This window comes from Carettochelys insculpta, chromosome 5, assembly GCF_033958435.1.
Source record: "Carettochelys insculpta isolate YL-2023 chromosome 5, ASM3395843v1, whole genome shotgun sequence".
Taxonomy (NCBI): domain Eukaryota; kingdom Metazoa; phylum Chordata; order Testudines; family Carettochelyidae; genus Carettochelys; species Carettochelys insculpta.
In genome coordinates this window covers 85,130,032-85,157,982 of record NC_134141.1, presented here as the reverse complement: position 1 = coordinate 85,157,982, position 27,951 = coordinate 85,130,032, and the positions used below count along the sequence as shown (strand labels likewise).

The window sequence follows — 27,951 nt, the reverse complement described above, 5'->3', positions numbered from 1 at the left end:
CAGGAGGGAGACGTGGGCAGGCTACACATCAGCCCATCATTCTGGGGCAGGGGTGGAAGGGTGCAAGCCCCGCCGTGTTCGACTGGCCAGTCCCCCTGTCAGCCGGGGTCCCTGGCGAGGCCGGCTGGGGGCCGGGAACACGGGGAGGTATAGCCCAGGCAGGTCCTCGGCCCCAGGCGGGTCCTGCTCTGAGGAGCTGGTGGGTAGGACAGCAGGTGGGACAGCAGGAGGGTCGGCAGGCAGGACATCAGCAGGCGGGGCGGCAGGGAGGGCAGCAGGCAGGACATCGGGGGGAGGCAGACGGGCCACCAGCTCCTCAAAGGTGTTGGCCACCCGGTTGAAATTCCCACCAGGCCTCCCGGCGCCAGGCAGCCGCCCGCTCCTCGAATTGGAGCCTCCGCTCCATGAGGTCCGCCTGGCGCTGGAGGGCTGCAGCTACCTCAGGGTCACTTGTGGTGCGGCAGTGTCCTCGGCGGGGGTGGGCCCATCCTGGGGCAGGCGGTGACCCCAGGAGTTGGTGCTCCAGTGGTCTTGGAGGGCTGTCTGGGACCACAGATGGTGCGGCTGCAGAAATAGGGTGAAAGGGGGAAGGGAGGCCGTGAGTACCCAGCCTTGACCCGTGGCCCACCCCCCATCCCCCCAAGGGCCTGTGTCCCCCTGCATCCATCCCCCATTGGTGCATGCAGAGATCCTGTGGGTGGCCCCCTCCAGTGGTCCGCCCCTCTCCCCTCCCACCGGGGGTGGGGCACGGCACTGTCCATGGGTGGAGGTGCTGCTGGGCACTGGCGGCTGTGGCACCGTCCCTGTGCTGTGGATTGCTGGGGCCATGTCAGCCTGGGGTGTTGTGGGGATGTGTGGGGCCCCCAGTCAAGTGGTGTCCCTGCCTCATGCTCAGGGGGTCTGTGCCCTGTGGGGTACATACCTGACGGTGCACTGCCAGGCTCCGGAGATGCCCATGCAGCGGACACCTGGCTGGAGCTGCGGGACGGGATGTCCAGCATGAGCTCCCCCTCCTCGCTGGACCACTCAGTGGCTGGGGTGGAGGGTCCCGGCTCTAGCCATGGCGGGGCAGGGCTGGTCTCTGGACCTGACCCTGTCTCCGTGGCAGGCTAGGGCTCGTTGGCCGTGGTGTCAAGGGTGGCTGTGGGGGAGGAGGTGCCCTGGGGGCCCCGGATAGCCCTGAGCTCCTGGTGATAGGGGCAAGCGGCGGGGGCAGCCCCAGACCAGCTGGCCGAGGCCTGGGCCCGGGCGTAACCCTGCTGCAACTCCTTGACTTTACTCCTGACATGGTCAGGAGTGCGGGCAGGGTGACCCCGGGCAGCCAGGCCCTCGGCCAGCTGGGCGAACGCCTCCACATTCTGCCGCTTGCTCCCCATGATGTGCAGCACCTCCTCCTCCCCCCAGAGCCCCAGCAGGTCTCAGAGTTCAGGGTCAGTCAAGGAAGGGCCCTGCTTCCTACCCCACTGGCTGGAGGCCTGGGAGCCCTGGGATGGCCTGGAGGGGGAGCTCTGGGGACGCTTGCGAGGCTGGCTGGCTGCCATAGTGTCCCTCTGGCTGTGCAGGGACACCTCGTGGCCGGGCTGCTGTGCGCACGCTGCCAGCTTCCTGCTACAGGGTTTCTGGGTCCCTGCAGCTTTAAGAGCCGCTGGGTGCAGAGATCATAGAGCCCCGCAGGGGCTGGACAGAGCATCTCAACCCCTCAGCTGATTGCCGCCATGGAGGACCCCGCTATTTCGAAGTAGAGGGATGTCGATCATCTACACACACCCTACTTCGACGTTTAACATCGAAGTAGGGCGCTATTCCCATCTTCTGATGGGAATAGTGATTTCGACGTCTCGCCGCTTAACGTCGATTTGAACGTCAAAATAGCACATGGCTCGTGTAGATGCGACGCGTGCTATTTTGACGTTGTGCCGGCTACTTCAAAGTAGCTGGCTCATGTAGATGTAGCCCAAGTGTTGGAACCCTCTATCCAGCTACCTAGCCCCGCTAGCCCTGCCACTTTGGCGGGAGAGGGAGAGATGACAGAATTGCCAGGTTCCTGGGCAAGCTGGGCGGGGGGGTTTGGCTCCAGGCTTTCGGAAAGGGCAGGGCCTTGGGTGGAAGGGGCAGCAAGTGGCAGTGTCAATGATTCATTGTTAGGAGGAGCGCTCTCCTGTCAACAACAAATGCAAACCATGCTCCTGGTGGGGTGGGTGTGTTTTGTTGGCAAATGTGCTGGCAAACAGCATTTACACTAGCTGATTTTCAGTGATTTGACTGTGTCATTAAAAGCTGTGCAGTTGTACACAAAGAACACATCTCTGCTAACACATTGGGAGGAGTCACATACAGAGAGGCTTCACGTGAGATGATAATGTCATGATACAGCTTCCCAAAAGTATCTACAATTCAGAACTGGCAGTTCATCACTTTTCATAGTGACCACCGTGATCCTCTCCCTGTTTCAAGAACAGAGTGTGTGTGGGGGAGAGTGTTACACAACAATATAGGGAATCATAGAAATTGAAAGGACATCAAGAAGTTATCAAGTCCAGTCTCCTGCACTCACAGCAAGACCAAGCACCATCGAGCTCAGTGCTGTCCAATAGCAGCCCAAGGATTGTCACACTTGTGGTTGTGGTCCGTCTGTATTTACCACAGCTCTCCCACTCTAAATAAACGCCCTTCTCCTCCCCCAGAGCCAGGCTAGCCCAGGCCCTCTTTCCCTCTCTGAATAAATGCCCTCCCCTGGAGCCAGGCACGCTCAGCCCTCACCCCACTCTACCTGAATGCCAGCGACTCACCAGAGCCACGGCTGCTGGAGCCACAGCGGCCACTGGAGCTGGAGCCGGTGCCACTGGACCTAGGGCTGCCGCAGCAGCTGGGGCCACTGGGGCCGCTGGAGTGGCCAGGGCTGCTGGTGCAACATCGGGGCCACACCAGGGCCATCTGAGCCAAGCCATTGCGACTAGGGCCACTGGAGGAGCCATCTTGGCTGCCAGAGCGGCCAGGGCCAGAGGGCTGTACTGGGGTCAAGACAGCAGCCATGTCCAGAGGAGCTGTGCTGCATCTGGAGGAGCCTCCCCAGGGCTGGAGCCGCAGCTGCAGGGGCTGCCACCATGTGCTGGTCCCACCAAGTGGGTGCAGGGCACTCCACGTGTGGCTCTGGGGAGCCACATTTAAAGGCTCCAAGAGCTGCATGTGGCTCCAGTGCCCAGAATCATCACACCGTGGTGTCCTTTTCGCTCCATGTGGCAAGTGGCAAATGTATTGGACACCATGGATCTAGATCATTCTTGATAGATGTTTATCTAACTGGTTCTTAAAGCTCGCCAATGGTGGAGATTCTACACCATCCTGAGGCACTTTATTCCGGCAATTAACAACCTGACAGTTGTGAAGTTCCTCCTTTTATGTTCAACCTAAACTCTCCTTGTTGCAGTTTAAGCCCATTGCTTCTTGTCCTACCCTCAGAAGTTAGTGTGAATATTTTTTTTCTCCCTCTTCCTTGTAACAACCGTTTAGGTGTTTGAAAGCTGTTATCAGGTCTCCTCTCAGTCTTTTTATTTCCAAACTAAACAAATGTAAGTCTTTCAATTATCCCTCATAAGTCATGTTTTCTAGACCTTTAATAATTTTTTTTGCTCTTCTCTGAACTTTATCCACATCTTTCTTGAAATGTAGTTCTCAGAACTGTACAGAATACTCCATTTGAGGGCTGATCAGTGCAGGACAGAGTGGAAGAATTACTTCTTGTGTCTTGCTTACGACACTCCAGTTAATGCATTCCAGAGTATTTTCTTTTTTTTTTGCAACAACATGACACTGTTGATTCTCATTTAGCTTACAGTTCACTGTGACTATAAATCCCTTTCTGCGTACTCTTTCGTAGACAGTCGTTTCCCATTTTGTATGTTTGAGCTCATCGTTCTTTCCTAAATGGAATACTTTGTAATTGTCCTCATTGATCTTCATTTTATTTACCTCAGACCCTTTCTCCAGTTTGTCCAGGTAATTTTGAATTATTACCCTAACCTACAAAGCACTTGCAACCCCTTTCAGAGTGATATTACCTGCAAACTTTATGAACGTACTGTATGCCATTATCTAAATTGTTTATGAAAATAATGAATAGAACTGGTCCCAAAACTGATCCCTATGGAACCATACTTGTTATACCCTTCCAGCATGTCCTATTCTCTGAGAATCATTTTCCAAGCAGTCATGCACCCACTTTATAGTAGCACCATCTATGTTGTATTTCTCTAGTTTATCGATAAGGTTGTGTGAGAGTGTATCAAATGTTTTACTAAAGTCTAGGTATACCACATCTACCACTTCCCCTTATCCACAAGGCTTATTGCCCTATTAAAGAGAGCTAGTAGGTTGGTTTGACATAATTTGTTCTTGACAAATCCATGCTGATTGTTACGTATCACCTTCTTATGTTCCAGATTTTTGATGATGGATTCTTTAGTTTCTTGCTCCATTATCTTTCCACAGAAGTTAAGCTGACTGGTTTGTGGTTTCCTGGGCTGCCTTTGTTTCCTTTTTTTATAGATAGGCACTATATTTGCCCTTTTCCGGTCTTCTGGAATCTCTCCTGTCTTCTATGACTTTTCAAAGATGATAGCTAACAGCTCAGATACTTCCCCAGTCAACTCCTTGAATAGTCTAGGATGCATTTCATCATGCCCTGGTGACTAGAAGGTATCTAACTTCTGTAAATAATTTTTATCTTGTTCTTTTCCTATTTTAACTTCTGAACCTACCTCGTTTTTGCCATCATTCACTATTGGAGGGATCCAATCACCACCAATCTGATTGGTGAAAACCGAAAGAAGTTGTGGCATAGAAATTGTGGCAGGCCACTTTTTAGACAGAGCATTGGCTGTTGCTGCTTATTAATTTGAACTCTATACATTTAGTCAGTAAACAGTTCTGATGATCATTCCATGAGTAATTCCTTGACAGTATCTCAGGTCAGTGTTCATTATTCACAGCCCTTTTGGAAGAGATGAGGTGTTTCCATCCTGATTGTCATCCATCCTCTCAGATTTTAGTTACATCTGAACTGACCACCTGAAACCATAAATTAAAGGGCAACATTCCCCTCTTTCCCATCTACACTCTCCCAGCAGTTGCTTCAGACCCCTCTGAGGCTTTCCCCACCCTTTGCCATGTACCATGAATTTGTTTTCTTGGTTCTGGAGGAGCTCTGACACAAGTCATCTGGCTGTGCCTTAGGGAGTTGTGAATTGCAGAACCTGCTGCCCATATAAGTGTGTCACTGTTCCCAGCAGCATTCTGGGCCACAGCACCTTCAAGCTGTGCCACAGTCTAATCTACTTCCAGCAAGGTTTTGGCCCTCAACACCTTCTAGCTCTGTTACTATTTCACATATTCAACATTAACTCAATTTCCCTGATGAGGGTAAACTGTAAGCTTTGTCCCCCTGAGCCACTGACTGTGACCTGCACAGGTTTGCACCATAACTCTCATGGGTTAAGCTTGTTACATTGCTACAAAAAACAATGCACTCAGGAAGAATAATTTCCTACGTACCCACAGTCAGAATCATGGAGTGGTTTTTGATTACCATATTGCCTCAGGCTATAGGCATCCTACCCCATCTATTTGCCTGATAATTCCTCACAGGCACACCTTTACATCGGTCCTCTGGGGTCCCACAGGCATGATTTTACGCTCATCTCCTCTTTGTTTTTGTGCGGTAATATGAGAGCACCATCAACAAAATTCAGGTTACTCCAAGTTGTCGGTGGTTTCTGGACTGAGGGTGATGCCCATGCATCCCAAGGGTATATGGTAGACTTAAAAACCACAAATATTCTTCACTGGTTTAGGAGACAGGCTGCACTTTCACCATCATAGTTTAATGAAGTTGGCATCTCATTTCTCCACTGAGCATAGCTTGTGTTCTGTGGTGCCTGGCTATTTTAATGCTGAGAATTACCTTAGAATAACATGCTGTTGCCTGTGGTGTAAAGTGAACTTCCTGGGGACATAGTAAAATTAGGGTGTGGACAAGTTCATTCAAAAGGGGCTAGAAAATGAATACAGCTAGAACTCATGCAGATCAAAGATTAAAGTTGTTTTAGTGGCGAGTGAAGTCAGTTTTCTTGTCTCAAGCCTCCCAAGCAAGAGAGCCAAAGCACTTTAAAAGGGGATTAATAAAACAGCAAAAGATGCACCACATTCTGTATTAAATTATGATTGCAACCAAGACAGAGCACATTGCTTCTCAGCTATAGGTGCTTTGTAGGCAGGGACTCCTGGAAGAGGTAAACTAACCTGCAATGGTGCTAATTACCTGTCAGGTCATTTAGTTCTTCCCATGCCCCCAGTTGCTCTGACCATCCCTCCTGTATCCTTGTTTGCTAAGGACTATTGAAATCTCTTCAGCCTTAAATCTATGGAACTATAAAGGGACCATGGTCATCTTGTCTGACCACCTGCCCTTTATTCAAGCAGTTTCATCCTCCCCAGCTTGGCCATCCCAGTGCTCAGATATCAATTAACAGACACAAGAAGTGCTGATGAACTGACTCTAAATGTAAGGCCCTCTCCTGCAAGAGACTGAGCACAGGGGTGGTCCACTGAAGTTTGTCAGTTGAAGACAATCACCACCTGATGGGATTGAGCCCTGCAGGCACTTGAATGCTATGGTACCAGGCCTGACTAGCCTAGAAGAATTAGACTGCAGGAGAAGAAAGGCACCAAATTCTGCTTTGCACAAAGCTGAGTCAGAGCTTTTTCTAAGTGGCAAACTGATCGCTTCACCTGAGTACGAGACTCTTCCGGAAGTACGGGGTCTGTGTGCTGGCCCTACATGCTACTCTGTGCAGCATTGAGTGTAGCAAATAGAAGTGTCTGAGTGCAGCCACAGAGTGACTGCTGACAGGCTGTTGCAGCTGTGTGTAATTTCAAGAAGCATTGAGATTGTTCAAAGTAGTGCTGGCCGTGGGCTAAATCAGCTCCAGGATCAGAGAGGGAAAGCATAAGAGTGGCGTATCCTGTTGCAGTAACTAAGATCCCAAAATTAGAGTTATTGCTATTTAAGAATTAACCAGGTCTTAAGGCTTTTAAGTAAAGATAAAACAGAAACCCGAGAAAACGAAAACCTGGGACGTAATGCGTAGATTTCATCAGTAACCTGTGAAAATGTGGCTGTTGCTGCAGTCTTTTGCAAGGGTGTGCTGTTGGAGAAGCTGAAAAGAGATTTCCCTCTTTTCCATGGCTATGAATAAATTAAAAAATTATATTATATTAATCTCAAATACTGATATAATATGGTTTATTATACAGTAGTAAACTAGTGCACTTGATGATAGAATCTGATAGAATTTAAACTGCACGTAAAAGAGAAGTCAGCTATGAGTGATACAGCTGTGAGCAAAACACTGTAAATATTAATGACAAGGTTTACATTTTGGATAATCCTATTAGGGAAAGAAAGGAGTTGTATTCATATTGATGTCTCTTTGTTTATTAACAGTGAAGAAGCAAGGCTAATATTTGCAGTCAAGTATGCTTATGCTATCCAGTTATGAAATACCTGTGTTATAAATAAAAGAAACTGAAATAAAATAGTATGTTTATAAGCCCACTTGACCGCAGAGTGGAATAATCAGAAATCAAACTGTTTTATTAATAATGCGCAGAGCCAGCTCAGCTGTACATATTAAGATCTTATCGTTCTTTTTGAACAAGGAGAACTGACATTGAAGATTTATACATCTGTTCCGGCTTGCAAGCGAATCTTGAAGTGACTTTGTATAATGAACTGTTAAAACAAGTTTAAAGAACATCAGAGAATATGGAGTGATTGTGTTAACTGCATACACTTTAAACTGGACACTTCAGCAGCTAGCAGAGTGTTGAAGAAACTGCAACTTGAGAAAAGCATGATTGCCAAATTGGCTACATCATGTACCACAGAGGGGTCCACAAAGTGACTTGCAGCTGACTGAATCTAATTAGCCAGCGTTCAAAGTATATCCCAAGATGGTTGTATCAACAGGTGGGGCCTAATTTATCTTTTGCAAACTAACGTGAGAAAAGGTGTTATGCAGAGAGACTAGAAAATTCTATCATCAGCTGATATCCTTTCTCACCATCCAATCAGGGAACAGGACAGCTTTGGTTTTAGATGGGTATTTTGAATCTTCAGAAGTAGTATGGGTCACCATCTGTTTGGCTCATGCCATCACATCTACGAAGAGGCGCCAGGTTGGCTCAGCCATAATCACATCACTGCCCAAAAACCAAGAACATCTAGAAGGGTAAAGACTGAAGCCCTTGGACAGCCATGTGGGAGAAGTCCCGGTGACATTAAATATCTATTTTGGATAGGCTGTCACCTTAAGGCGTCCAGCAGTTTGGGTTGCCAGCTAGGGCACCAGGAAGAGCCTTATTGTGCCTTATTTTTCCTCCGCCTGTATTGTAGTGACAGCTCCAACAGACTGGAAGCTTATAGCTGAGTAACATTGCTGACAAGAACACATCTGTATGTAACTTATGTAATCAGTCAACTGCCCACATCCTGAAACAGGGCAGCTAATTAGTGAGGAAATACGCTAACAATTGCAATATTGGTGAGGTGAGACTCAAATCCAGATCAGCAAAACTGGCAGGCAAGAGATACTTCTACACTGCCACTTGGGCTATGTCTAGACTAGACAAAGTAAGTTGACTACAGATACATGAATTCTAGCTAGACAGCTGCTGTAGCTAGAACTGTGTATCTGTGCTTGGTTTAACTTAGCCATCCCTGCTGAAGAAGGTTGTCAGGAGAGTTTATCCCATCGAACTCCCTTACTCTTTACATCTCGTGAGGCGTACAGGGGTTGATGGCAACCCCTGAGAGCTGAATTTTAAGTGTCCCTACTAGATGCATGAAATCGAACCCCAGAAGATTGACCCTGAGTGGGTTGATCTTCTGGGCTAGTGTAGGCATAGCCTTAGTAGCAGCTGTAATCTGCGTGCAACTGGCAAATCACAGGAGACAACACCACAAAAAAATCTCACCTGAGACCCAATTGACAGCTATCTTGGAGGCTCTCAGTGAGCCTCATACAGTCTCATGGGGCATACCAGGAAGCATCCAAGCAGCAGTGAGGCTCACCAGTGAGCTCCCATGATTGTTTCTGCTCCTCTGCTCCCAAACACCCAGTTTGGACTTTGGCTCTGACTATATCTAGCCCTTGCTCTGCCTGTGGAAATGGAACCCCAACACACGTTCCCACCTCTGACCTTGAGACATTCAAGCCCCACCACAGGTCCCTGATATGTGGAACATGTGTTTATAACACACTGTCACAGTGTGAGACTTTGTCTTGTAACAGCTTTCAATTTTAGATCACTATAAAGTAGCTCTCAAACTTAACAAGAAAGCTTTTTGAACTATGCTTAAGTAAATCACAAATGTCAATGTTTATTTTGGATACATTGAAGAGTTAGGCAGATATCATTCACTGGAAGTACCCCTTGTTATCTGAAGATCATGGGTTCTACTTCAGGACAGATTGTGCTGTAATAGTCATGTTAAGCCAATGCCAGCTGTGTCTTTAACTCCTTGGACACAACAGCTAACCACAGCTTACTAACTCCCTAGACTTTTTCCCAGTCTCAGTATAGGGTTTAAACAGTCCCCTTGAAAACAGAGTCCCTCTTGACGCCAAGTAAGCAGTCCTCTCAGCTATTAGGCCCCTTTCACCAAAATATCATAGATGCTCCAAAAGGACTTGATAAATATCACAGATGAACAACCTCTCTTCTTTACCCAATAATGTAATGCTCAGTCTGCTCCCATAAAAACATACATCATGTAGGCTTTATTAACTGAATGAAAATGAAGCAAAAGAGACATGCACCATGCTAAAGATAGAGGCAGACAAAGACAAACTTTGGTTATCTTATAAAATATCTGTTCAAAGTAACAAAGTTTGATAGGTCCAGATTCTAAGGCTTATCTCAGCTGTGTCAGCTAGGGTTCCTTTAACTGGCACTCTGTCTTTGCAACGTAGGACCAACTCTGGTGAAAAGAATCTTGTTTCCATAGGCAGCCTTTATCCAAAAATCCACCTTCCCTGACTCCCAGATGTAAAGGTGGGGTGAGTGTGTGGAATACAGATTCACGAGGCAATTCTTCAGTGAAGTCCTCCTGTGTGACTTATCCCTTCTCCATTGTCCTGGCAACAGGTTTCTCTGTTGTACTGAGAATCCAGATGTTTCCTAGGGACTTACTGCTTTTTAATGGGTCCTTAATAGATCATTCTCTCCCCTAAGGAAGTTCTTTCTATGGATGAAACTCAGGAACAATTAAATGCTTTTGTTATCCTTGGGTCTCATCTGTCCCAGGCATGTGAGAGTTATATAACACAGAGTTATAGATATTACAGAATGCTAAATAATCCTTCATTCACCATCAGTCAGTCCTAACATTAAATACTTTACTGCAGCTGAACATTCCAGCACCATTAAACCTGACACTCTTAGCTGATACATGGTGGCTTAAGCCACCAGTGCCACAAAAGGGTTGACTATCTTGATTTATAGGGAAGGAGACGCTGGTGAATTGGCATGAAAGTAATTGTCCAAATTGTGGTCTGGCTTGAGGTGTATTCCCTCTGAACCACTCTTGGTGGAAAAGGTAAGCAAAATCACCTTCCCACAAAAGTAATTAAGCATAAACATTACTCTCTATCGCAGTTATGTAATTGATTCTGAAAACCTGAAGTGTTATATTGATATATCAGCTATCTAATTTATGTTGCCAAATCATAATCCAAAATAACTTTTGCCTTCTTATATCTTATAAGTGGGAGTTGTTCAGGCTAATTTTTAAAGCTAAATTCAACTTGTGAGTATTTTTTCTTTTGCTAAATAATTGAAATTAAAAGAACTGTAAGAAAGGGGACCCAGGAAATCAGCTAAGTTGTTGCATAACAAAGGTTTGTTTTATACCCTGTCTTTCTTCCAGCTTGCTGGGTACAGTCAGGACACACTCAGACATTGACCACCTGTAACTTGATTCAACAGTGGAGTGAGTTCAGCTCCCCAAGCAGACTCTGAGGTTTTTGTTTCTACAGTTAGAGAAAGAACCACGATTTCCCTCTTCTGAAGAAAAGAAGGTTTCTCTCTCTCCTTGGCAATAACCATCTCAAAATAACGGGGTAATTTTTTTTTTTATCACAGCGGCTCAGAAGAGATATAATTCTTTCAATAAAAAGCAGGTTGTACACATCTGTATTTTCCACCTTTACTTCCTGGTTCTGGAGGGTCCCTCTGTGAGCAGTTCATCTAGCTAGTTGCCCTTATATGGTGAATTTTGGAGTTGCCACCCTATCCTTATCATTGTTCTGTTGTAAATCTACCCTTAGCTAGTTTATAGGGAACAAAGTTCAAAGGAACACCTACAGCAGAGCTCAAATGCCAATCTTTAACCCAGATAAAGCACTTTTTAAAGTTTTCCTTTGTTTGGACTTTATTTAACAATAGTTAGTAATGCTGATGTGGATGCTATCTTTGTGAGTACAGCAGTATTACTCTGGATTTGCAGTTCTGTGACTGAGGTAAAAATGTGGCCTCCTAACCATTATGTGGATTACTTAGTTTGTTAGCTCCCAAGCCCTTTGACTACAAAAATGAGTGTAACAGTTTCACTGGCTGACTTGTGACTGAGGCCATACTGCAGAGAAGATCAACTGCACTACCATCCCTTCAGTGATCCCTTTCGTTGCAAAAGCTCTCCTGCTGGCTATGATAAGCACTCAACTCTGGAAGCTCGGAGGCCTCCTCTGTGCTCATTCCTAATGCTGCTCCTCAGCTGGCGGAAGGCAGTTGAGCAGTAAGCATGCAGCACTCTCAGGCTGTTTCTACACAGAGAAAGTGGCATGCTAATAAACAGCCCAAAATATGCTAACGAGGTATGTATGTAAATTCCTGTCACCCTATTAGCATAAGGTCATGTGGCTTGGAGTCCGGAAGATGGTCTTCCGGACTCCAAAATGGCGTGTAGAAGTGTAGCCCCCAGGGGGTCTTCCGGAAGGAAGTTCTTCTTCCGGAGGCCCCTTCTTCCCAAAAATTTTACGTTTTCCTTGGGGGTTCCATGTGAGAACTTGACAGACTATGCTGGATGATGGTTTCCTAAGAGTGTGGCCTAGCCATCCCCACTTTCTTCTCTTGATTTGAGCAATATATATGTACCCTCACAGTTTATAGAAGTTTCCTCTGTGTTGTATTTTCAGTAAGTTTAAGAGGGCTCAACTTTCATATTGCCACATCAGGAAAGCGACTCTGTAGGTACAGTCAGTAGAATTATGACAAGAGTGTGTTTTAACCACAACAGACATGGTAGTTTGTTCTCTTTAATTATTGCTAATGAACCAGCTTTAAGTTCAACTTCCAGGATATAAAATAAATGCTCAAACCGTGAGTCACCTATTAACATGGATATGAAATGGTTCATTACCCCAAACTGGTGTATATGAGGTGGATATATTAGCTATGGAAGAATTATGCTGACAGGTATCTTTAGAGACTCTTATAGGTAGACTGATTTGTTTTGTTCAAAACGGAAAATAAATTAATTCTGAGGTGTTCAAAGTTCAGTACCGTTAGGTCCTGGGAAAAAGCTTCCCCTGTCTTTTTAAGTTTCTGTTGGGCCTATGTATTCGGGTAGATGCACAGAATGTTGGCCCAAATTACCTGACTGCCTTTTCTGTATTTGCAGAGTGGTGCCTAGGATAGGATGTTGTCTAATCTCCTGAGGCAGAAAAGTGTCTTCGCCATAAATCGGGTTGAAAGGAATAAAAGGAGCTCTCTGTGTTGCTTCAGGGCTTTGCCAGGTAGGGCTGTTCTGAGTTCTTGTAAAATGTAACCTACTGCAAACACTGAATGACAGCTACTCAGTAATCTCAGAGTTTAAAAAAAGAAGTTAAAATATATTTTGTTTTCTGTGGTTTTGAGTCCAATAAGTTGATTCTTTGTCTCTTTACATGCTGCATAAAATTGCTGCTTTTTCTGTGGGTAGAGTAGAAATACTGGGAAAACTCGTAGGAAGCACAATACTGAGGAAGGACATGCATTTTTATCAAATTATTCCATCTTTGGAAGACTTGGTGTAATGTCCATAAAAAGGGTCAGAGATTTAACATTATAGTAAAATGTCAATACCTTTGTATTCTGAATGTTGTATGTTGACACTTGTACTTCAAACTCTACCTTATGTTCTTTAGTAAGTTGCAGGATTTTTAAATTCTCCCAGAAGTTACATATTTGCCTTTCTGTAGGACTTCTTGGGGGGGAGCTAAATTTTTTTGTAGAACTTTAAAAACGGCTGTTCCTTGAGTTGTACTTTTATTGTCTAACACTGTAGTTGTCGGCTTAATGTAGGCTGAGGCTTTGCTGAGTCCATATATTTTTGAAAGCATTTATTTCCAAATATAAAAAACATTTGTTGGGCACATTGAAAGAGCTACTTGTGCCCTACATGTGACACTATTGTCAAGTAACAGCTATGCAGGAGATTTGCAAAAGTTCCAGAGAATTTAAGCTCCATTTACAATCAATGGGCTGTGGATTTAGTGTGCACTAGAAACTTCAGCTGGAATAGCAATGTTAGTTGCGGTGCTGGATTTTTTGGATTGGGGGTGGAGTTGCAACGTTTGTTTTTTTTTTTTCCACAAATGCATTTATACTGGCAAGAGAGTTCTTTTCCTGGTGCTGGTTTTTGTGCAAAGAACTGGCATAAACTATATTGGCAAAGAACTTTATTTCTCCCAAGTATAAACTATGTTTACACAAGGAGGGTTTGCCAATATAGTGGTGCCAACATAAATATAGCAATATACCCATTTCAGACCTCACTTTTCATTCCTAAATCTATTAGATACTTTTTAAAAAAATCTTCCCCTACATTTTTCAGCTTGAGCCTTTGGCTGCGTCTACACTATCAGATAAATTTGAATTTCAAGGCATTAGCTTGATGTTAAAACATTACTGTCTTCACACATATCACTGTTAACTTGATTTATTGAGCCGTAATACTGATTACAAAATATCAATATTATGGGATGAGTATAGCATCAATTTCAAATTTAAGATCTCGAATCAAGGCAAGTGTGGAAGCACCATGTCCTTAATTTGAATGTGTTAGCCTCTAGAAGTGTCCCGTATGTATCTTGCAAAGCTATGCAGTGCCCCTCCAGGTATGGCCATTTCATTGTGCACTGCTGTCAGGTGTGCAGGAAGGTCAAAGTAAGTCTGCAAAATTTTGGTTGAATTTGAATTTGAATTAATCTTTAAATTGGGATTCAGCAGCCCAGCCCTGCAAATATAAAGGGCGTCCATTATGAAAAAATCCTTTTGCCCATCGCGTCATACCGCATTGGTAGCCATCGCACTGCATCGGTAGCAATTTTGGTAGCCCTGTACTGCAGTCATGAGCACTCAGGGTGGTGATCTGACTAACACTTCTCAGGCTTGCAGAAGAATCCCAGATTGCACCCACCAGGAGATTCTTGATCTCATTGCCATATGGGGAAGACAATCAATGGCAAAGAGACTTTGGGTGACCAAGAGAAATGCGGTCATCTGTGATAAGATGGTGCGTGAGATGGCCCCCTGAGGTTACTCCTGGGACTCTATGCAATGCTGGATGAAGGTTAAAGAGCTTTGTCTGGCCTATCAAAAAGTCAACCAGCAGTTAGGGCAGCTCCACAGACCTGCTGCTATTATCAACAGCTGCACATGCTTACGGGGAGTGACTCCACCATGGAGCCAGGCCTGAATTATGACACTTGTGGAGGCCCGGGTATGGAGTTTGGGGTGAGCACAGAGGATCTGGGTTGTCTGTAGGAAGAGGGCAACAGAGAGGAGGGAAGGAGCAATGAACAGGGGATAGAGGAAATTGTTCCAGACCTCCTGGAGCTCTTCTCCATCAACCTGGAACTGTTCACCTCCATGCTGGTCACCTCCACGGTGGTCCCAGAACTTCCTGGAGCAAGTGGTTCAGGTGAGTATTATTCTGCATGCTAGAAGTGTGTTGGGGGTGGGTATAAATATAGGGTTGTGTATAGGTACATGTTTGCTAGCTGTGCATCTGTGCCCCTCAGAACAGTGTGTTAATGTTTCTTGGGATGGAATGCTTCTCCTTTTTGGAGATCTCCTCGAAGGCCTCATCCAGGCACTCTTGTATTTTTTCCACAAGGTTCTTGGGCAGGCCTGACTTGTTGTAGCTTCCATGGTAGCACACCTTGCCACTCCATTCAACCAGATAGTAATGTGGTGTCATGGCACCCCACAACATTTTAGCAAATTTTCCAGGGTTTTGGTCACACAGAATGAGTAGCTGTTCTTTCTCCATATTTGTTAGTTTTAGGAGGGTGATGTCTTCTTTGGCAACCTGCAGAGGCACGGGAATTCACATCTGTTTTTGTTTTTTTTTTTTAACATGCTTCCTGCCCCTTTACATTTGCCTGCAGCAGCCAGTGAGCGCTCTGTTCCCCACCCCACAACACGGTTTGCAGGGTCTGTGGGAGTTCCCCTGCCGATGACCCTATCCAACCAGCATTTGTTTTCATTTTTCATGACTCCCCCGCACCATACTGCTGCTGGGCTCTGCTGGGCTTTTCCCATCCCATGTCCCTTTCCCCCAGCATTTCTTTTCCACCTTTTCTTTGCAGTTTCCAGGACTCCCTGGTGCCACACAACTGCCAGGGTCTGCTGGGCATTTCCCTTTCCATGTCCCTTTCCAAGCACCATTTCTTTTCAGTTTTCAGGAATCCTCTGCGCCCCACGGGGGATTCCTCTGCTGTGCTTTTCCCCTCTCATGTCCCTTAACATCCAGCCTTTCTTTGGATTTCTTTTCCTTTACATTATTTTTATTGTACATCGAACGCACACATGCAGCTATCCATTTGTCACTGCCACAGGACACCTGGCAGCTGCACCTGCTTTGTAGACCTTCCCATTCCCACCAAAAGAAGACAATTGCTTATAACTTACCATGCTCACAAAGCAATGTGCTGGATAAATGATGGCAAGTGAGGTATTGTGAAATGCACACTTACTGTCCCATCCTTAATAATCCCTGTGTCCTTCAAAAGTATACATTCAGTGATAGTACACACAGAGACCCATTCATTGCACTTCAAAGCACATTATATGAATTGTATCTTAATTTTGACCTTCATTTTCCAGACCCAGTGTTCCGGAGAAAACCAGAAGACAGAAGAAATGCAAACAAGATCTGATCCTGCAGCACATGGAAAATACAGAGGCAGAGCACAAGAACCTGACAACGGACACTGCTCAGTGGCGTCACAGTACAGCTGAGTGGCATCAGAGTCAAGTAAATTTAACGAGAGTATGCTTGACCTCTAGTAGCAGCTGGAACTCCTTGCCAGAGGGTGTTGTAAAGACCAGGACTTTAACAGGGTTCAGAAAAGAACTGGATAAATTAATGGAGGTTAGGTCCATCAATGGCTATTAGCCAGGATGAGTAGGAATGGTGTCCCCAGCCTCTGTTTGTCAGAGGCTGGAGGTGAATGACAGGATAGGGATCAATTTGATGATTACTTGTTCACTTTGCTCTCTCTGGGGCATCGGGCATTAGCCACTGTCAGAAGACAGGATACTGGGCTAGATGGACTTTTGGTCTGATCCAGTATGGCCGTTCTTATATTCTTATCAATTTAAGTTTTCATTATCCAAATTACAATGTTTTTTAATCTGGTAATGGTAGGTACTATTAGGACAGGACTGCCTTCTTAACAGCCTGATATGGAATTGTTTTAATGTAATTTACACTGAATGAGAAGATTGAACTTTCTGCTTCTTAGCTTGTGGCTGCTGATCTTGTGATATAGCCACAGAAAAAGGCCTTATTCTTCACAGTGGCCCCGTCTACACCAGCAAGTACATTCAAAAATCTGGCCCTGTTCCGAAAGTGCATGCAGAGCATCTATGCGCAAAACACACTGTTTTTTTAAAAGGAAATTGAAAGAACGTGGCACTGCTTTTGACAGTGCTCCTCTGATCCTGTAGTAGGAAGAGCACCCTCTTTCAAAGCAATCTTTTGAAAGAAAATGTGTGGAGACGGTCCGTGGGCTGCTCTTGAAAAAGGAGTCCGCCATGGTGCCGGCCAGTTGGGGCATGGAGACGCCCTGGCCAGCAGCAGTGGGGCTCTATGGTCTCTGTGTCCAGCTACCTGTAAAGATACACAAACTCAGAAATCCCGTGGCAGGAAACTGAGAGTGTGCTGGCAGCAAAGGCATGAGCCACAAGCTGCATGCCCTCACAGCCACCCCCTCAGACCTGAAAAAACACCATGGCCAGCAGCCAGCCCCCACAGGAATCCCAGCCCCACCCCCCAAAGCCCCCACAGGGCTTGCAGGAGCCTGGCCAGCTTTCCAAACAATAGACTCCCTCCTGGATGTAACGTGGCCACCTTTGCCTGCCTTGCCTCTGGACTGGCCACCCACGGACACCCTGCCCACACCTCAGACCAGGTGAGAAGCAAGGTCAAGGAGCTCTGGCAGGGCTACCCCCGGCCTGGGACAAAGCTGGCTGGTCAGGGGCAGGTCCTGCAACCTGCACCTACTACTGGGAGCTCTGGAGCCTGCTGGGGTCCCAGGACACCTTGCCACCACCCGCCATCCTGGACACCACACCCAGAGGTCGACCTGAGGGGCACCTCACACAGCTGGAGCCAGAACTGCCCACAGAATTGTCAAACAAGGAGGGGGAACCTCATCATTGACCTCCCTTCACAGTCATCCAGCCTCACAACAGCCATCTGGGCATCACTGGATCTTGGCGGGGGACCCTCTGGTAAATACCTGGCAGGGTGCACACCCCAGCTCGTGGGGCGGGGGTGCCACATCTGCCAGCGGGCCACCCATACGCCCAGCAGCCCCAGGCTAGACACATCCCAAGAGGCTGTGGCTCCCAGCATGCCGGGACGGCCACAGGTAACACTCAGCACCCACCCCCCTGGACAGCACCACGAGCTGCATGAGTGGGGAGGGGGTGGGGGTGAGGGGGGCTGGCCTGTGCCACAGGACTACCCCACATAGGTGGGGAACCCTTCAGTTCCTGTGATACCCCATGGCCACTGTGCTGTTGGATTGGAGGATGGGGGGCTGCTGCTCATGGGAGGTGGGGAGCATGGCCTTCAGGGCAGCAATAAGAGACTGACATGCCATCTGTCTCTCCCTTTCTATCCATATAGCTGCGCTGTTGGAGAGCTGGCAGAGTCCCATCCCCTCTGTCATCCTGGACAGGCACCCAACCACCACCACCAGCACCATGGTGGGCCCACAGCTGAAGGTCATGGAGTTTGTCAGGGGACATTGCTGCCAGCCACTGCCTGGCCTGAGGTGGCCAAGTTGTGCGTCTGCCTGGAGGAGGTGGACATGGTGTGGTGGAGGATGGCCTGGGAGGACCTGATGACCAACTAACACGAGGGATATGACATCCATCCTCAGAGAGCACTGAGCCCACCTGGCCCCCCTTGTCCCCCACCACTGCCCACCTGCTGCCTCCACCTGTTAAGCCTGACTCTACCAAAGCCCTCCCATGGCCCTACCTCCATTTGCTGCCAGCCCCATAAATAATGGAGATTCTACAACCTCTCTAAGCAATTTATTCCAGTGCCTAACTACCCTAACAGGAAGTCTTGCCTAATGTCCAACCTAAACCTCCCTTGCTGCAATTTGAGCCCATTGCTTCTTGTCCTGTCATCAGGAGTTAAGGCAAATAATTTTTCTCCCTCTTCATTTTAACAACGTTTAGATACTTGAAAACTGTTATCATGACCCCTCTTGTCTAATCTTTTCAAGGCTAAACAAACCCAAATCTTTCAATCTTCCCTCCATAGGTCATGTTTTCTAGACCTTTAATAATTTTTGTTGATCTTCTCTAGATTTTCCCCACAACTTTCCCAAAATGTAGTGCCTACAACTGGACGCCGTACTCCAGCTGAGGCCTAATAAGCGTGGAGTAGAGTGGAAGAATTACTTCTCATGACATCATGGGAAACTTGGTAAGCATACTCTCTCTGCCATTATTTAAATCGTTAATGAAGATATTGAACAAAACTGAACCCAGAACTGATCCCTGAGAAACCCCACTCATACCCTTCCAGCGTGACTGAACCATTTCCAATACTCTAGTTATGCACTCACCTCATAGTATCTTCATCTAGCTTGTGCTTAAAAGAAACAAAAACAGAAGAAAAAGATGAAGTTGAGTGTATGTGCTGCACATGGGGTGGCCTAATTATTAAATATAAATATTATTTATAGAGGCTAATAGTTCTACGTCTACAACAGACTGTCCAGATGAAAAGTTATATTTGGTGATCAGAGATGTATTGTTTTCTTAAACTCAGCGGTGACATTGTGCTTTGAGTTCTGTTTTAGTTGTGTAGCAAGCACCACTGATGAACAAAATTCAAAGAAGAACTAAACAAAAGCACAGTATATAAAAACATCTCAGAAATAAACCCAATTTACCCAGAAAAAATTAATAGTTTTTGCACTGATTTTCTCCTGTTTTTGTTTTTGTGGTAATAATTACTGATAAATTCTCAGGGAAAAATAAATAAAATTAAAACTGAAAAAGAAGATCCCAACCAATGAGTAAGGAGTTATATTCACATGATACAAGGAAAATCTACAAGATCAGAGCATTTGTCTTCGTTTATCATAGTATTTCTTTGTCTTACACTTTACCTCTTTCCTAGGACAAGGCACATGTTGATCAATTCTAGTGAGAAACCATAAAAACTGTTAATTTTCAAGCCAATATGTGATTACAAGAACAGCAATAGATTATTTATAGTCTGATGGTTTCAGACCATGTTTGTCGAAGAGCCTTACTTTCAATTTGGCATGGATCTCGCTATGCAATTGCAAAGCACATTAGCAAAAGGCCACATTGTTTAAACATTCATTAAGGGGTAATGAAGCATTGTATCAATTAATGCAAATGGTCAAAGTATGCTTTCAGAAACTCAGACTAAAACCTTTGAGAGGATTGTTGAAGTGGACTGACCTATTTGCTTACTAGAAGAGGAAAGTAGTACAGAAAAGATGGGTGGAGTCTCATCTGCAGCAAAAGTGGTGCTCAGTTTGTCAGCATCACTAGATAAATATTATATATATGTGATTTGTAATTTTAAAAATGTGGTATTTTTAGTTTCTACCCTGCTGGAAAAAAATGTATTGAATTTGTTAAGTGATTACTAGAAAATTGCTACATCTGGGCTATGTCTACACTAGCCAAAAACTTCAAAATGACCATGCAAATGGCCATTTTGAAGTTTACTAATGAAGCGCTGAAATACATATTCAGTGCCTTATTAGCATGCGGGCAGCCGCGGCACTTCAAAATTGATGTGGCTCGCCGCCACGTGGCTCATCCAGATGGGGCTCCTTTTCGAAAGGACCCCGCCTACTTCGAAGTCCCCTTATTCCTATGAGCAGATGGGAATAAGGGGACTTGGAAGTAGGCGGGGTCCTTTCGAAAAGGAGCCCCGTCTAGATGAGCCGTGCGGTGGCGAGCCATGTCAATTTCGAAGTGCCGCAGCCACCCGCATGCTAATGAAGCGCTGAATATGTGTTTCAGTGCTTCATTAGTAAACTAGTTGGCTAGTGTAGACATGGCCCTGTATATTCCTAGAGCTGCAGCATGGGAATTAATTGAATTTATTTTTAATATGGCATTTTGTCCAGAAACCATTTAAATAGATGTATTTAAAAGTACTCACAAATGTGAATTTCACTTGATACTTTTAACTCCCTCTACAATATGAACCAAATTCAACTGTGGCTGCAAAGTAGAGCTAAACCAGAGACAAAATTGTCCCTATGTATATTTAAGCACCAATGTTTTACATAAATAGGGTTTGTCACTATTAGTAGAATTAAATGTTAGATTATTCTTCTATAAAGATTGATGGGTAGTAGGTTCAAAAATTGATGGGTAGTAGGTTCAAAACTAATAAAAGGAAATTTTTCTTCACACAGCGCACAGTCAACCTGTGGAACTCCTTGCCCGAGGAGGCTGTGAAGGCCAGGACTCTCTTAGGGTTTAAAAAAGAGCTTGATAAATTTTTGCAGGTCAGGTCCATAAATGGCTATTAGCCAGGGATAAAGTATGGTGCCCTAGCCTTCATAACAAGGGCAGGAGATGGATGGCAGGAGATAAATCACTTGTCTTCTGTTCTCCTTCTCTGGGGCACCTGGCATTGGCCACCGTCGGCAGATGGGATGCTGGGCTTGATGGACCTTTGGTCTGACCCAGTATGGCCATTCTTATGTTCTTATGTTCTTAAAGACTTTAGCATTCATGATTGTGTTTTTCATTGTTATATCATAAATAATTCTCCAGTGTAAAATGGTAGACATTTTATTTTCAGAAAGATATTACAATATATTTACTTCTCACATCTATCAGCTACATTATAGCTGATTATTATTTATTATGAATCCCAATAGCAAGTTACTTGTTGTCCCCTAGTGGCTAGTTCAGTATTGCCCATTATGGTTTCTCTCACCCTAACAGAAAAAGTAAAGTGACTGGTGTAAATTTTACGTAAATAAAACAAATAAAACATTCACTGGAACATACAGTTGAGTGCATGATAAAAGTGTTATAAAATGATTAATAAGTTTCTCTGTTTATTGAACTAATCAAGAGAATACTAGGGATTGCACAGCAACTTTTAACAAAGGCTCATGCCAAATGCATATCATGAAATCAAAAAGGAGCTAGAGAGAGCAAGGTTTATATATTCTGAAGCAATTATTTCTGGATGTGAATTTACTTCGTTTGTTCCATAGAGGAAAGGAAATCATGTTTGAGAAGGCAGAAATGGCACATGGAAATTCCTGTACTCATTCTGGTGTCAAAAATAGCTTATTTTGACAGCTGCTGTAGCAAAAGCACACATGCACATCGCGGTTGAACAGATGGCCGTCTTGCTCAGCACTCTGTTAGGATACCATGCTTATTTTACAAAATGAGACTAAAGCAATTTTATGTGAAATCTCTTAAATTGTAATGCTATTTCCAAACCGTAAAGGTTGCTGCAGCTCCTTCATTTTCACACCTTTTTTTCCAAAAATTCCATGTCCAATATTCATGAAATGAAAACCTCAGTCTTCAGAACTTCATAATAGTGAATTTTCATTCTTAAGAAAGAGGGACTGTTGAGTAGATGAAACAGTGGACTTGTAGCAAGAGACACCAGAGGGGGGTCATCCCCTCCCCCTGCCCTGCTGCCACAACTCTCTGACATTAACAGTAAAAATAGTAGGGCAAATTCTATTCCCCTTTTTTACATAATTAGTCCTATTGACTTAATGGGAACGGATCCATTAGTCAACTATGCCTTTTATAGATTCATATAATGTTAGGCCAGAAGGGACCACAGCGTCTAACCTTCTATATAACACCACCCCTTACCCAGAGCTTCTTTGAGTTAGTTCCTGTTTGAATGTCAGCATGTCCTTTAGGAAAACAACCAAAATCTATTTTAAAATTTTTAGTGATGGAGAATCACTTAAAGAGACATTTATCTTCTTCTCTCGGGTGTATTGGTCTGCAGTAGACAAAGACTAGTACCTAATCATATACTTGATTGTTAGGACACTGATCCAGGAGAATTCAAAATCATTTGCTTCTGGGCTGTCATTACGTGGAACAGAGCTGATGAGAATCTTTGCCAGGCCCTGGGGGCGCCAGCTATGAACTTCTCCACAGGAGCTGGGCCAAAGCCTAGCCTCCCCCAGACAGTCATTCAGAATGCCTGGGGACTGCCTGGTGCATGCTGCTGGAAGCTCCACCATCAATTTAAAGGAACCCAGGTTCTGGCCACTCCGACAGCCAAGGTGGCAGCAGTGGTGGCCCAGAACCCCAGGTTCTTTTAAATCATGGGACCTTGTGGCAACTACCCCGTTTGCCACCAACTCACCCCATCAACAGGTCTGGCTTGGAAACAAGTAATGCCACTTTTATGTAGAACCCCACTCCCCATTGCCATCTGCCCACCCAGTTCTTTCTAAATAGATTAAAATAACTGATTATAGCCTTCTAGTCGTGGGGATCTTCCTGCTAGGGTTCAGTAATACCAGCTAGAGGTCCTGGTTAGCTTTCCCTGTAATCTGTGTGCTTGAGTACCCACTCAGGACAGATTCAAATGCCACCTAGCTGATTAGCAGAGCACCCACAGCTAGGTTTTCTGTTTCCTGCTGGAGGTGCACATTTGTACATGCCTTGGTGCACATAATAAATTCTGCCCATGGGTGGAAAAAAATGTGCACATGGATGGAAATGATTAGAGAGAACATTGGTCCCGGTCCTATATGTTGAGGCTGTGTGCTTGAAAAGGGTGACAGATACTGAAGTGATGGACACCAGGGAGTTTTTCCCCATAAGAAATGATGGCATAAGGAGGGCATGAATTCACAATGTAGCTACACTAGCCTTCAACAATGGCTCCTCTTTTGAGCACACTCTGTCCCTGCTCCTTCTCCTCTTTCCCGGCTCCTCCTCCACACCACTAAACAGCTGTCCAGTGGCATGCTGGAAGCACTGGGAGGGAGGGGAAATAGTTGATTAGGGCTTCCAGAAGATGGGCAGTGCTGGGGGCAAGAGGGCACAGATAAGCACCCACAGAAAAGAGACACAACAGGTGAAGTGCGTAAGTTGCAAATGCTGGGTATGAGAATCAGGACCATTGTGAATCAGAACATGTTCCCCTACTGATGAGTGACAGATGTAAGAAATGATGGCCAAGGAAGAGGCTTATAGCAAGGGTCCTCTGTATGTTCATAAATGGGAAAATTTCAGTTCCTCTTGTTTGTTGCCCAGGCTCCTCACTGGTTTTCACTACAAGCAATTTAAAATTTTCTCCTCTTAACATCTGTTGGTGCCTTGAAGACTTTTGTTCTCAACCTCTTGATTTCTGTGCTAAACTAGTGCCCATTTGTTCCCTCTTTTCATCCTTACCTTTTTTAAAAACAGTTTTGTGCTCTCCTGGCTAATCTAACCAGGCTGTCCTTTAAAAGGTTGGTTTCCATTCTGCTGAGATGGAAGCCCACCCTGTCTGTACCCATGAAAGAAAGAACAGTGTTGTACAAAGCCAAAGACTTCTGCCTTACACCACTAACTTAGTGGTTCACCTAAGAATCGTTTTTTTCCCTGTCTTCATTTGCATGTGGGACAGGAGTGATCTCTAAGAGGATGCTTAGACATCTTTCTCCCTCAGCACTCTTCCAGGTTCTTTGAAGTTGTCTCTCATCTGTAAGGTATCCTATGAAATAATGACAGTGCCAGGGGCTTGCAGAGGGCTTTTGAACTCTGAGTATGTGGGGGAATAGACTTGTATCACCTGTCACTTTAACTTCCTCTTCTCTTCTCTGGTACTTCCCTTGCCCCTCACCATGACAGCTTCCTGACCACTCTCCCTCCCAGCCCATCAACCCAAGCCTGAATTTGTGCTGCAACCTTGTGCAGCAAGCTGCAATGCCACTAACTTATGTTTGGTCTGGCTGCCTCACCATCATGACTGGGCCCATGTGGCTGAGCCAAATTTAGATGGAGAGCCGTTGGAACCTGGCACCAGGGTTGAAGCACCTCTCTGATTTGACCAGGCCAAAAAGCGGTTGAGCAATGGCCCAAGTGAAACTCCCTGGTAAAGTGAATCTTGCTTTCCAATTTCAGAGACCTATCCAGTCATACAGCCCCCTCTCACATCTTAGCTGTGGGAAAACAGCACACCGTCCTCTTGTCTGTCTTTCTCTTCTTCTTAGGATAGAATCCCCAAGAAGGATCATCCTCATCTATCTTCCTTGGCAGGCTGCACATCTTTGTAGGCATGCTTAATAGTCTTGCGTGTTTGGTTGAGCACTCATCCACAACTGTGTCCTGTATACCTCTCCATCTGCTTGACCAGCTGGCTCTTCAGAGATATCATCCTCAGTTTCCATGCTCAGGCTCTGGTAACTTCTGGAAACTTCTAACAGTATGGAATCCTTCTTGGTCTTCTAGTGGTCACAGCCTGCACATGCTAGTCTGCTTCTAGTTGTGGAGAAAGCTGCCTTGTTGTCTTACGTCAGGTAGTTATGAACTGTGAAGCCTCTCTGGTTTCTTTGCTTCCTTGGTGGCTTTCACAGTAACAGTCCGAGACCCTTTTCTTCCGCCAGCTTGCACTTTAAACCACACCTGACAAGCAAACCTCTCAAACTCCCTCCAGAACACCTGAGTTTGTCATTCCTATTTACCTACCCATCAACGGCACAGTTGCTCTTTACAGAATACAGCGTATGCACAGATGGCTGCTGAACCTGATGCACAAGTGACAGTCCCATCCACAAGTAGGGCTCACCCATTCACAAGCAGTGCTCTGAATCCATGTGGCAGATTCTTTCCTCTTCCAACAAGAGTGATCACAAAGCTTGGTCCAGTCTGCCTCACAATGCTCCATCTGCAAGCTGACTCCACCAACCAGAGCAGCATTCTGCACTCCTTTCACACTTATCCACAGTGATTCCAACAGATGCTAAATCACCTTAGCAAGCAGCCTGATATCTGTGCAGTGGTCTACCTCTCTTTTTATACTCTTTGCAAGCTTCAGAATACAATACATGCTTCGTGATCCTTTAAGTCAGCATTCCGATATTATCTAGCAATACCCATCTGGCAGATAGCTGCTCCCTTTTACAAATGGGAGAATTGAGTCTCAGACGGATTAATAAGTCATTCAGCATCAAGCACAAGTGTTGGAACATGTACTGAATGCTGAGAAATTGAGACTGATTCTCTACACTCTCATTCGTCATTGCACAGAAAATGATGGTAGTGATACAGTCACTTCTGAGGTTCTCTTTGCCCCTTATTCCTAAGTGTTCATGGGTCTCTGCATGTGGAGTGGGTCAGAACGAAGTATTATGTACCTCTTATACACTCAGGCTACAGGGGCTACATAGTGTTCCTCCTGACTTCGCTCAGCACCCCGTTGGGTAAGCTCAGCAGGATTGGACTCTTTACATTTAAAAATCAATCATGTTTGAACATTGTAATTAAGATTAGTTGAAAAATTGGAAGTTATCAGAACAGAGATAGAAGCCAGTTTCTCTTTCATAAATTTGACCTTTAAAGCTGCAAATAGTTTTAGAACAGCACCATCTACAGGAAAGAACGAAAATTGTTTTCCCCGCCATATGGTACCTTTAAAGTTGTAGTTTTATACACAGGAGCAGGGCCTGCCCCTTTGTGGTGGTTATCAAGCCAGGAATTTGCTGGCAGCTCCAGCCCCAGGGATCCAGCACCCCCAGGGCCAGGAGCCAGCTGGAGTGTGGAGCTCTGCCAGCATCTTCAGCCCAGGGACCTGGCCAGGGCTGGGGGAACCCCAGCAACCCCAGGGCTGGGAGTGGCCAGGATGCGGAACCCTGCTGGCAGCTCCAGCCATGGGGGCTGGGCTGGAGGAAGACCGGAAGCTCCTTGCTTGGAGATCTGAGCTGGGCTGGGGGAACCCCAGCAGCCCTGGGTCTGAGAGCCTGCAGCTCCAGCCCCATGGACCCAGGGGATCCCTGTCTGGGTCCCTGGGGCCAGGAGCCAGCCCGGGCTGGCAGCTCTAGCCTCAGGAACCCAGCCAGCATGGGATGGATGGATGGATGGACAGACAGATGCCTCTCTTTTTACAAGAGTAATAGATATAGATTAGACCTTTTCTTTCCCAACCTTGTTCCTATTGGAGTCCGTGGCAAAATATACAAATCTCCTAAACAAATAAAAGTATAAAATGTTGCTCCATGGAGGTTAGCAGGTGTCTATTCAAAATATTTTAAAAAAATATTTAGGTTTGGCATAGAGAAAGTGCACATGCTTTCTTTGCTGAAGTTAGTGCGATGTTATGTTTCAGCTTTGGGACACTGAGAGTTTATTCTTTTAGCACCAATATTCCTTTACCAGAGACTCATTTTATTTAACAATGGATATATTCATTAGGTTTTCAGAATGTAAAACAAACGCCTGTCATGCCATTTTTACACTGAAAACTTCCTGTTGCTCCCATACAGGTCAAGCTCTACTTCATCTCATCTACCATAACTATGGAAGGCCCTGAATACAGCTGTTAGTGCTGTCAGTGGAGTTCCATTGCATTGTCAGTTTAGTCAAAACTGAAGGAACACCTTACAAAGGAGAAGCAGGCCAGGAGATGGATCTTTATTTTCTTTACCCCAGTCTTCAGACACAGGAGAACACCACAGAGCTGGGGCTCCCATACCCACAGTAACAGCCATAGAGCAATTTCCTTTTCAAACCTCTCCTCCACTCTGACTCCTGTGAGTATTTCAAGAGGATATTTACTTGGGCTGTGGGGGGAACATGATTTAGACCTATGAAAATAGCAGCACATTATTTCATTTCCCAAAGCTGAACTAATGTAGAACTCATTGCATACACCAAATTCTCTTAAAATAAAGCACAGAGTGAGTGCATGAGTCAGTACTCCTCTTATTTGCGAAAATTACTCTGTGTAAAAGTCTCAGTACAGAGCATGCAGAGTTATTCCACTATGAGGACTGTAAGTTACTTGGAACTGAAGTTAAATCCTTACGTTTCTGAAAAGTTTGATTGGAAAGCTGATTTTTCCCATGGAAAATGCATAGCCTAGACAAAGGACTAGGGACCATGGTGGGAGAAAGTCCCTAAAAGTGGAAGGGTCTCAGGCACCCAAACCGTGGCCCTGCCTCCTCATACCAACCTTTGCCCCAAAGCCCCACTCAAGTGCTGCTTCTTCCCCTCAAGACCCTTCTTACTGGCATGCGCCACCCTGAAAGAAGGGTCACTACCAGTCTGGCTGTGAAGCATTGCAAGGATTTTGGATGCTCAGTGCTCTTCTGGTGATTAAGCCTACAGCAGTCATGT

The 27,951-nt window shown here is 45.4% G+C and overlaps 1 long non-coding RNA gene across 1 annotated transcript in view; it reads left to right on the top strand.

Moving 5' to 3' along the window:
• The window catches only part of LOC142013156 (uncharacterized), a 67,330-nt gene extending 39,912 nt beyond the window's left edge, over window positions 1-27,418 (top strand). Inside the window, exons 2-6 of the long non-coding RNA XR_012645566.1 lie at window positions 10,988-11,180; window positions 12,740-12,854; window positions 16,210-17,841; window positions 18,242-19,054; window positions 27,099-27,418. This is a non-coding gene — a long non-coding RNA (uncharacterized LOC142013156). The remainder of the gene's footprint in view (window positions 1-10,987; window positions 11,181-12,739; window positions 12,855-16,209; window positions 17,842-18,241; window positions 19,055-27,098) is intronic.
• The last annotated feature ends 533 nt before the right edge of the window (window positions 27,419-27,951 follow it).